The sequence below is a fragment of the Harmonia axyridis genome, chromosome X (assembly GCF_914767665.1).
Source record: "Harmonia axyridis chromosome X, icHarAxyr1.1, whole genome shotgun sequence".
NCBI lineage: Eukaryota > Metazoa > Arthropoda > Insecta > Coleoptera > Coccinellidae > Harmonia > Harmonia axyridis.
This window is the reverse complement of record NC_059508.1, coordinates 33,281,980-33,291,979: the sequence shown is the minus strand read 5'-3', so window position 1 is coordinate 33,291,979 and position 10,000 is coordinate 33,281,980. Positions and strand designations below refer to the sequence as shown.

The following is a 10,000-nucleotide window of genomic DNA, read 5'->3' as shown; positions in this document are numbered from 1 at the left end:
TCTAGGACAGGACCCATTCTCCACCCCTTCTATATATGTCAGGAGAACCCCGGATTCCCCTCCAGACACGATTTAGCAAACTTTTCCCGATCGATCCGACCCACCGAGGCCGTTTCGACCGTTCGCCGCGCCTACTAGAGCTGATTTCTTCGGACTCCGATCAGAAAATCCGCCGATGCATGTCGTTAACACCTAGTCCGCCTCGTCCGATCGATCGAGGCCGTTTCGACCGTTCGCCGCGCCTACTAGAGCTGATTTCTTCGGACTCCGATCAGAAAATCCGCCGATGCATGTCGTTAACACCTAGTCCGCCTCGTCCGATCGATCTAGGCCGTCTCGAACCACCCATCGCGCATCGAAAGTCGCATCTCTCGAACTCCGATCCGGAAATCGGCCGATGCATCACGTTAACTATTTCTTATATATCTAATATAATATACATGGAGACGGTAAGAATTCTTTTAATCGAAGATATACATATACTTCTCATCAATATCCAAAAGCTTATCGAAAAATAAATTACTCAACTTTTACGTGAAGAATCGTTCACCCAAACCTTATCCCCTATATATGTCAGGAGAACCCAAGGTTCCCCTCCAGACACGATTTAGCAAACTTTTCCCGATCGATCCGACCCACCGAGGCCGTCTCGACCGTCCGCTGCGCCTACTAGGGCCGATTTCTTCGGACTCCGATCAGAAAATATACCGATGCATGTCGTTAACACCTAGTCCGCCTCGTCCGATCTATCTAAACAGTCTCGACGCACCCAACACTCTTTCAAAGTCGGATTACTCGGACTCAATCTGAAAATGGACCGATGCATGACGTCAACACTTAGCCCGCCTCGTCTGATCTATCTAAGCCATCTCGACCCACCCAACACGCCTTCCAAGTCGGATCACTCGGACTTCGATCTGAAAATCTCCGGACTCATTTTTATGAATATCCCCAGTCAGTAAGAACGTTATTTCGCCAATATATACCAACAATAAACCATATTCCAATAGCTGAACCAAAAATATAATTCCCGATCCAAACGTTCTGCATCGCCCAACGCGACCACCTTCCCTATATATGTCAGGAGAGCACAGGGTTCCCCTCCAGACAACACTTACGCTCTATCCCCGACTCTCGGTCGATCGATAGGCCAGGTCAGCGGTGTCTGTTTCGGCCGAAGCTCGGACTTTGGTCAAAATGTTCCGATACAAAATTTGAACCAAGATAGATACAGATATGATTCCTTCTTAAATATACGTTGATTATCGAACAGAATATGGTAAATATTTTGCGGTGACCGAGGATTTCATGAATTTTTTTTTTTTTTCGAAAAAATTTTCTATTATCGGAATTTCCTCAAATTTCATTTGGTTGCCTCCTAATGCTTATTAAAAATGATAACCAACAATCAGAATCATTATTTATCATTTATTTCAATTTTTATAATGAAAAACGTTCACGTCCTTTCGCGCCTCTCGATCGTCGTTTACGTGATGCATCGGTCAGCCCTAGTTTACGTGGTGCATCGGTAAGATCGAGTTCACGTTCTGCATCGGTCTGCCCGAGTTTACGTGGTGCATCGGTAAGATCGAGATTACGTGGTGCATCGGTAAGATCGAGTTCACGTTCTGCATCGGTCTGCCTGAGTTTACGTGGTGCATCGGTATGATCGAGTTTACGTTCTGCATCGGTGTGATCTAGTTTACGTTGTGCATCGGTAAGATCGAGATTACGTGAAGCATCGGTATGATCGAGTTTACGTTCTGCATCGGTCTGGACTCTGAGATATATTTTCGACGTGAAAATGTTCCGATACAACTTTTGAACCAGGATAGTTAGAGAGATGATTTTTTCTGGGATGTACGTTGATTGGGGAATGGATTGTGGAAAATAACTTGCCATGACCGAGGTGTTCTCGAATTTTTTTTTTTTTTCGAAAAATATTTTCTGATTTTGGATTTCACTCAAATTTGATTTCGTTGCCTTCTAATGTGTTCTAAAAGAGTAAATCAGTAATCAGAATCGAAAAATATTTTTCGGATTTTTTTTTTTTTGAAAAAAAATTTTCTGATTTTGGAATTTCCTCAAATTTGATTTGGTTGCCTTCTAATGTGTTTTTAAAGCGTAAATCAGTAATCAGAATCAATATTCATTGTCGACTTTAATTTTTATAAGGAAAAATGTTCACGTCCTTAAACGCCTCCCCATCATTAGCCCGAGTCCAAGTCGATGTCAGTCCCGAGCGGACGGTGTCAGATACTACCTATCGCCCCGGTCTGGACTTGGCGAGGTATTTCGACGTGAAATGTTCCGATACAACTTTTGAACCAGGATAGTTAGAGAGATGATTTCTTCTATGTTGTACGTTGATTGTGGAATGGATTGTGGGAAATAACTTGCCATGACCCAGGTGTTCTTGAATTTTTTTTTTTTTCGAAAAAAATTTTCTGATCTTGAAATTTCCTCAAATCTGATTGCGTTGCCTTCTAATGTGTTCTAAAAGAGTAAATCAGTAATCAGAATCAATATTCATTGTCGACTTTAATTTTTATAAGGAAAAATGTTCACGTCCTTAAACGCCTCTCCATCGTTACCCCGACTCCAAGACGATGTTAGACCGGAGCGGACGGTGTCAAATGCGACCGATCTCCCCGGTCTGGACTTAGCGAGATATTCCGACGTGAAATGTTCCGATACAAAAATTTAACTGTGATAGTTAGAGAGATGGTTCCTTTTGTGATGTACGTTGATTGTGTAATAGAATATGGAAATAAACTTGAGATGACCGAGGTCTTCTGGGATTTTTTTTTTTTTTCGAAAAATATTTTTCGATTTCGGAAATCCCTCAAATTTCATTGAGATATGTCCTAATGTGTTCTTAAAACTTAAATCAACAATCAGAATTAATATCCAAAAGTTATTTCATTTTTTATAAGGAAAAACGTTCACGTCCTTTCCGCTCCCAAAAAGTGAGATATCATAGAAAATATCGCTATATTTGTTGTTTACGGCCATACCACGCTGAAATTGCCAGTTCTCGTCAGAACACTGAAGCCAAGCAGCGTCGGGCGCGGTTAGTACTTGGATGGGTGACCGCTTGGGAACACCGCGTGCTGTAAGCTTTTTTTTTACGTTCTGCATCGGTCTGCCGAGATAACGTGGTGCATCGGTATGATCGAGTTTACGTTCTGCATCGGTAAGATCGAGATTACGTGATGCATCGGTAAGATTGAGATTACGTGGTGCATCGGTAAGATCGAGTTTACGTGGTGCATCGGTAAGATCCAATTCACGTTCTGCATCGGTAAGATCCAGTTCACGTGGTGCATCGGTAAGATCGAGATTACGTGGTGCATCGGTAAGATCGAGTTTACGTGGTGCATCGGTAAGATCCAATTCACGTTCTGCATCGGTAAGATCCAGTTCACGTGGTGCATCGGTAAGATTGAGATTACGTGGTGCATCGGTAAGATCGAGTTTACGTGGTGCATCGGTAAGATCCAATTCACGTTCTGCATCGGTAAGATCCAGTTCACGTGGTGCATCGGTAAGATTGAGATTACGTGGTGCATCGGTAAGATCGAGTTTACGTGGTGCATCGGTAAGATCCAATTCACGTTCTGCATCGGTAAGATCCAGTTCACGTGGTGCATCGGTAAGATCGAGATTACGTGGTGCATCGGTAAGATCGAGTTTACGTGGTGCATCGGTAAGATCCAATTCACGTTCTGCATCGGTAAGATCCAGTTCACGTGGTGCATCGGTAAGATTGAGATTACGTGGTGCATCGGTAAGATCCAGTTCACGTGGTGCATCGGTAAGATGGAGATTACGTGGTGCATCGGTAAGATCGAGATTACGTGGTGCATCGGTAAGATCTACTTTACGTTCTGCATCGGTCTGCCCTTGTTTACGTGGTGCATCGGTAAGATCGAGATTACGTGGTGCATCGGTATGATCGAGTTTACGTTCTGCATCGGTCTGCCCGATATTACGTGGTGCATCGGTCTGCCCTAGTTTACGTGGTGCATCGGTTTGGACTTAGAGATATATTTTCGACGTGAAAATGTTCCGATACAACTTTTGAACCAGGATAGTTAGAGAGATGATTTTTTCTGGGATGTACGTGGATCGGGGAATGGATTGTGGGAAATAACTTGCCATGACCGAGGTGTCCTCGAATTTTTTTTTTTTTCGAAAAAAATTTTCTGATTGTGGAATTTTCTCAAATTTGATTTGGTTGCCTCCTAATGTGTTCTAAAAGAGTAAATCAGTAATCGGAATCGAAAAATATTTTTCGGATTTTTTTTTTTTTCGAAAAAAATTTTCTGATCGTGGAATTTCCTCAAATTCGATTTGGTTGCCTTCTAATGTGTTTTTAAAGCGTAAATCAGTAATCAGAATCAATATTCATTGTCGACTTTAATTTTTATAAGGAAAAATGTTCACGTCCTTAAACGCCTCCCCATCATCAGCCCGAGTCCAAGTCGATGTCAGTCCCGAGCGGACGGTGTCAGATACTACCTATCGCCGAGGTCTGGACTTGGCGAGATATTACGACGTGAAATGTTCCGATACAACTTTTGAACCAGGATAGTTAGAGAGATGATTTCTTCTATGTTGTACGTTGATTGTGGAATGAAATACGGAAAATAACTCGCCATGACCGAGGTGATTACGATTTTTTTTTTTTTTCGAAAAAAATTTTCTGATCGTGGAATTTTCTCAAATTTGATTTGGTTGCCTCCTTATATGTTCTAGTAGCGATAATCAACAATCAGAATCAAAATCCATGGTCGGGTTTGATTTTTATAAGGAAAAATGTTCACGTCCTTTTTTACAACCCCGACTCATTGACGATGTTAGAACCGAGCCGGCGGTGTCAGATACGACCGATCGCCCCGGTCCCGATCGTCATTTACGTTGTGCATCGGTCTGCCCGAGATTACGTGGTGCATCGGTATGATCGAGTTTACGTGGTGCATCGGTAAGATCCAATTCACGTTCTGCATCGGTAAGATCCAATTCACGTTCTGCATCGGTAAGATCCAGTTCACGTGGTGCATCGGTAAGATGGAGATTACGTGGTGCATCGGTAAGATCGAGATTACGTGGTGCATCGGTAAGATCTACTTTACGTTCTGCATCGGTCTGCCCTTGTTTACGTGGTGCATCGGTAAGATCGAGATTACGTGAAGCATCGGTATGATCGAGTTTACGTTCTGCATCGGTCTGCCCGATATTACGTGGTGCATCGGTCTGCCCTAGTTTACGTGGTGCATCGGTTTGGACTTAGAGATATATTTTCGACGTGAAAATGTTCCGATACAACTTTTGAACCAGGATAGTTAGAGAGATGATTTTTTCTGGGATGTACGTGGATCGGGGAATGGATTGTGGGAAATAACTTGCCATGACCGAGGTGTCCTCGAATTTTTTTTTTTTTCGAAAAAAATTTTCTGATTGTGGAATTTTCTCAAATTTGATTTGGTTGCCTCCTAATGTGTTCTAAAAGAGTAAATCAGTAATCGGAATCGAAAAATATTTTTCGGATTTTTTTTTTTTTCGAAAAAAATTTTCTGATCGTGGAATTTCCTCAAATTCGATTTGGTTGCCTTCTAATGTGTTTTTAAAGCGGAAATCAGTAATCAGAATCAATATTCATTGTCGACTTTAATTTTTATAAGGAAAAATGTTCACGTCCTTAAACGCCTCCCCATCATCAGCCCGAGTCCAAGTCGATGTCAGTCCCGAGCGGACGGTGTCAGATACTACCTATCGCCGAGGTCTGGACTTGGCGAGATATTACGACGTGAAATGTTCCGATACAACTTTTGAACCAGGATAGTTAGAGAGATGATTTCTTCTATGTTGTACGTTGATTGTGGAATGAAATACGGAAAATAACTCGCCATGACCGAGGTGATTACGATTTTTTTTTTTTTTCGAAAAAAATTTTCTGATCGTGGAATTTTCTCAAATTTGATTTGGTTGCCTCCTTATATGTTCTAGTAGCGATAATCAACAATCAGAATCAAAATCCATGGTCGGGTTTGATTTTTATAAGGAAAAATGTTCACGTCCTTTTTTACAACCCCGACTCATTGACGATGTTAGAACCGAGCCGGCGGTGTCAGATACGACCGATCGCCCCGGTCCCGATCGTCATTTACGTTGTGCATCGGTCTGCCCGAGATTACGTGGTGCATCGGTATGATCGAGTTTACGTGGTGCATCGGTAAGATCCAATTCACGTTCTGCATCGGTAAGATCCAATTCACGTTCTGCATCGGTAAGATCCAGTTCACGTGGTGCATCGGTAAGATGGAGATTACGTGGTGCATCGGTAAGATCGAGATTACGTGGTGCATCGGTAAGATCTACTTTACGTTCTGCATCGGTCTGCCCTTGTTTACGTGGTGCATCGGTAAGATCGAGATTACGTGAAGCATCGGTATGATCGAGTTTACGTTCTGCATCGGTCTGCCCGATATTACGTGTTGCATCGGTCTGCCCTAGTTTACGTGGTGCATCGGTTTGGACTTAGAGATATATTTTCGACGTGAAAATGTTCCGATACAACTTTTGAACCAGGATAGTTAGAGAGATGATTTTTTCTGGGATGTACGTGGATCGGGGAATGGATTGTGGGAAATAACTTGCCATGACCGAGGTGTCCTCGAATTTTTTTTTTTTTCGAAAAAAATTTTCTGATTGTGGAATTTTCTCAAATTTGATTTGGTTGCCTCCTAATGTGTTCTAAAAGAGTAAATCAGTAATCGGAATCGAAAAATATTTTTCGGATTTTTTTTTTTTTCGAAAAAAATTTTCTGATCGTGGAATTTCCTCAAATTCGATTTGGTTGCCTTCTAATGTGTTTTTAAAGCGTAAATCAGTAATCAGAATCAATATTCATTGTCGACTTTAATTTTTATAAGGAAAAATGTTCACGTCCTTAAACGCCTCCCCATCATCAGCCCGAGTCCAAGTCGATGTCAGTCCCGAGCGGACGGTGTCAGATACTACCTATCGCCGAGGTCTGGACTTGGCGAGATATTACGACGTGAAATGTTCCGATACAACTTTTGAACCAGGATAGTTAGAGAGATGATTTCTTCTATGTTGTACGTTGATTGTGGAATGAAATACGGAAAATAACTCGCCATGACCGAGGTGATTACGATTTTTTTTTTTTTTCGAAAAAAATTTTCTGATCGTGGAATTTTCTCAAATTTGATTTGGTTGCCTCCTTATATGTTCTAGTAGCGATAATCAACAATCAGAATCAAAATCCATGGTCGGGTTTGATTTTTATAAGGAAAAATGTTCACGTCCTTTTTTACAACCCCGACTCATTGACGATGTTAGAACCGAGCCGGCGGTGTCAGATACGACCGATCGCCCCGGTCCCGATCGTCATTTACGTTGTGCATCGGTCTGCCCGAGATTACGTGGTGCATCGGTATGATCGAGTTTACGTGGTGCATCGGTAAGATCCAATTCACGTTCTGCATCGGTAAGATCCAATTCACGTTCTGCATCGGTAAGATCCAGTTCACGTGGTGCATCGGTAAGATGGAGATTACGTGGTGCATCGGTAAGATCGAGATTACGTGGTGCATCGGTAAGATCTACTTTACGTTCTGCATCGGTCTGCCCTTGTTTACGTGGTGCATCGGTAAGATCGAGATTACGTGAAGCATCGGTATGATCGAGTTTACGTTCTGCATCGGTCTGCCCGATATTACGTGGTGCATCGGTCTGCCCTAGTTTACGTGGTGCATCGGTTTGGACTTAGAGATATATTTTCGACGTGAAAATGTTCCGATACAACTTTTGAACCAGGATAGTTAGAGAGATGATTTTTTCTGGGATGTACGTGGATCGGGGAATGGATTGTGGGAAATAACTTGCCATGACCGAGGTGTCCTCGAATTTTTTTTTTTTTCGAAAAAAATTTTCTGATTGTGGAATTTTCTCAAATTTGATTTGGTTGCCTCCTAATGTGTTCTAAAAGAGTAAATCAGTAATCGGAATCGAAAAATATTTTTCGGATTTTTTTTTTTTTCGAAAAAAATTTTCTGATCGTGGAATTTCCTCAAATTCGATTTGGTTGCCTTCTAATGTGTTTTTAAAGCGTAAATCAGTAATCAGAATCAATATTCATTGTCGACTTTAATTTTTATAAGGAAAAATGTTCACGTCCTTAAACGCCTCCCCATCATCAGCCCGAGTCCAAGTCGATGTCAGTCCCGAGCGGACGGTGTCAGATACTACCTATCGCCGAGGTCTGGACTTGGCGAGATATTACGACGTGAAATGTTCCGATACAACTTTTGAACCAGGATAGTTAGAGAGATGATTTCTTCTATGTTGTACGTTGATTGTGGAATGAAATACGGAAAATAACTCGCCATGACCGAGGTGATTACGATTTTTTTTTTTTTTCGAAAAAAATTTTCTGATCGTGGAATTTTCTCAAATTTGATTTGGTTGCCTCCTTATATGTTCTAGTAGCGATAATCAACAATCAGAATCAAAATCCATGGTCGGGTTTGATTTTTATAAGGAAAAATGTTCACGTCCTTTTTTACAACCCCGACTCATTGACGATGTTAGAACCGAGCCGGCGGTGTCAGATACGACCGATCGCCCCGGTCCCGATCGTCATTTACGTTGTGCATCGGTCTGCCCGAGATTACGTGGTGCATCGGTCTGGACTTAGAGATATATTTTCGACGTGAAAATGTTCCGATACAACTTTTGAACTAGGATAGTTAGAGAGATGATTTTTTCTGGGATGTACGTTGATTGGGGAATGGATTGTGGGAAATAACTTGCCATGACCGAGGTGTTCTCGAATTTTTTTTTTTTTTTCGAAAAAAATTTTCTGGTTGTGGAATTTTCTCAAATTTGATTTGGTTGCCTCCTAATGTGTTCTAATAGCGATAATCAACAATCAGAATCAAAATCCATGGTCGGGTTTGATTTTTATAAGGAATAATGTTCACGTCCTTTTTCGCCTATGTTCTTTTTCGACGTGAAAAGTTCCGATACAACTTTTGAACCAGGATAGTTAGAGAGATGATTTTTTCTGGGATGTATGTTGATTGACGTACGAAACTTGGAAAAAAAATAGAAAAGACCGAGGTACTCTAGAAAAAAAATTTATTGAAAATATTTTTTTGATTTCGGAATTAATTCGAAATTCATTCAGATGTCTTCTATCAATATCGCGAAAGAAAAATCAATAATCAGAATCGATATTCATCTAAGATTATTTCCTTTTGGATTGTGTTAACATTCGGTACGATCTTGTCTACGTGATGCATCGGTTTGTTTCTCGGCTCTTGTGAGCAAGTTGGACACTCGAGACGGCCTCCATCGATCGGATTAGGCGGGCTTTAATGTTAACGTGCTGCATCGGTGTGATCTTGTTTACGTCATGCATCGGTATAGCTTTAAATCGCGCCGTAAAGTCGTTCACGTCATGCATCGGTATCTTAAATCGCGCCGAAAAGTCGTTCACGTCATGCATCGGTATCTTAAATCGCGCCGTAAAGTCGTTCACGTCATGCATCGGTATCTTAAATCGAGCCGAAAAGTCGTTCACGTCATGCATCGGTGGCACAAAAAAAAGACGCCGATGCATGACGTGAGCCGACTTTTCGGCGCGATTTAAGATACCGATGCATGACGTGAACGACTTTACGGCGCGATTTAAGATACCGATGCATGACGTGAACCGACTTTTCGGCATGAAGTCAGCTAAAATTATCGTGTGCATCTTGGGTCGGTCCACGTACCGTAGATCAGAGAGGGACGACGTACATACATCGGATACATTTGTATCCAACAAGTTACGATCGTCGTCTGATCCAGCGGTAATCGGACCTACTCTCGTGAATTTATTTTGCCCCTTGAATAATTTTGTACCGATGCACGACGTGAAGTCGACTTTTCGGCATGGTTTAAGCTAAAATTATCGTGTGCATCTTGG

General features: G+C 41.7%; 1 non-coding gene across 1 annotated transcript; it reads left to right on the top strand.

Annotated features, from left to right (window-relative positions):
• Positions 1-3,003: 3,003 nt before the first annotated feature.
• Positions 3,004-3,122, top strand: LOC123687808. The gene has a single exon (XR_006749515.1). It is a non-coding gene; the product is annotated as a 5S ribosomal RNA (ribosomal RNA).
• Positions 3,123-10,000: the final 6,878 nt, after the last annotated feature.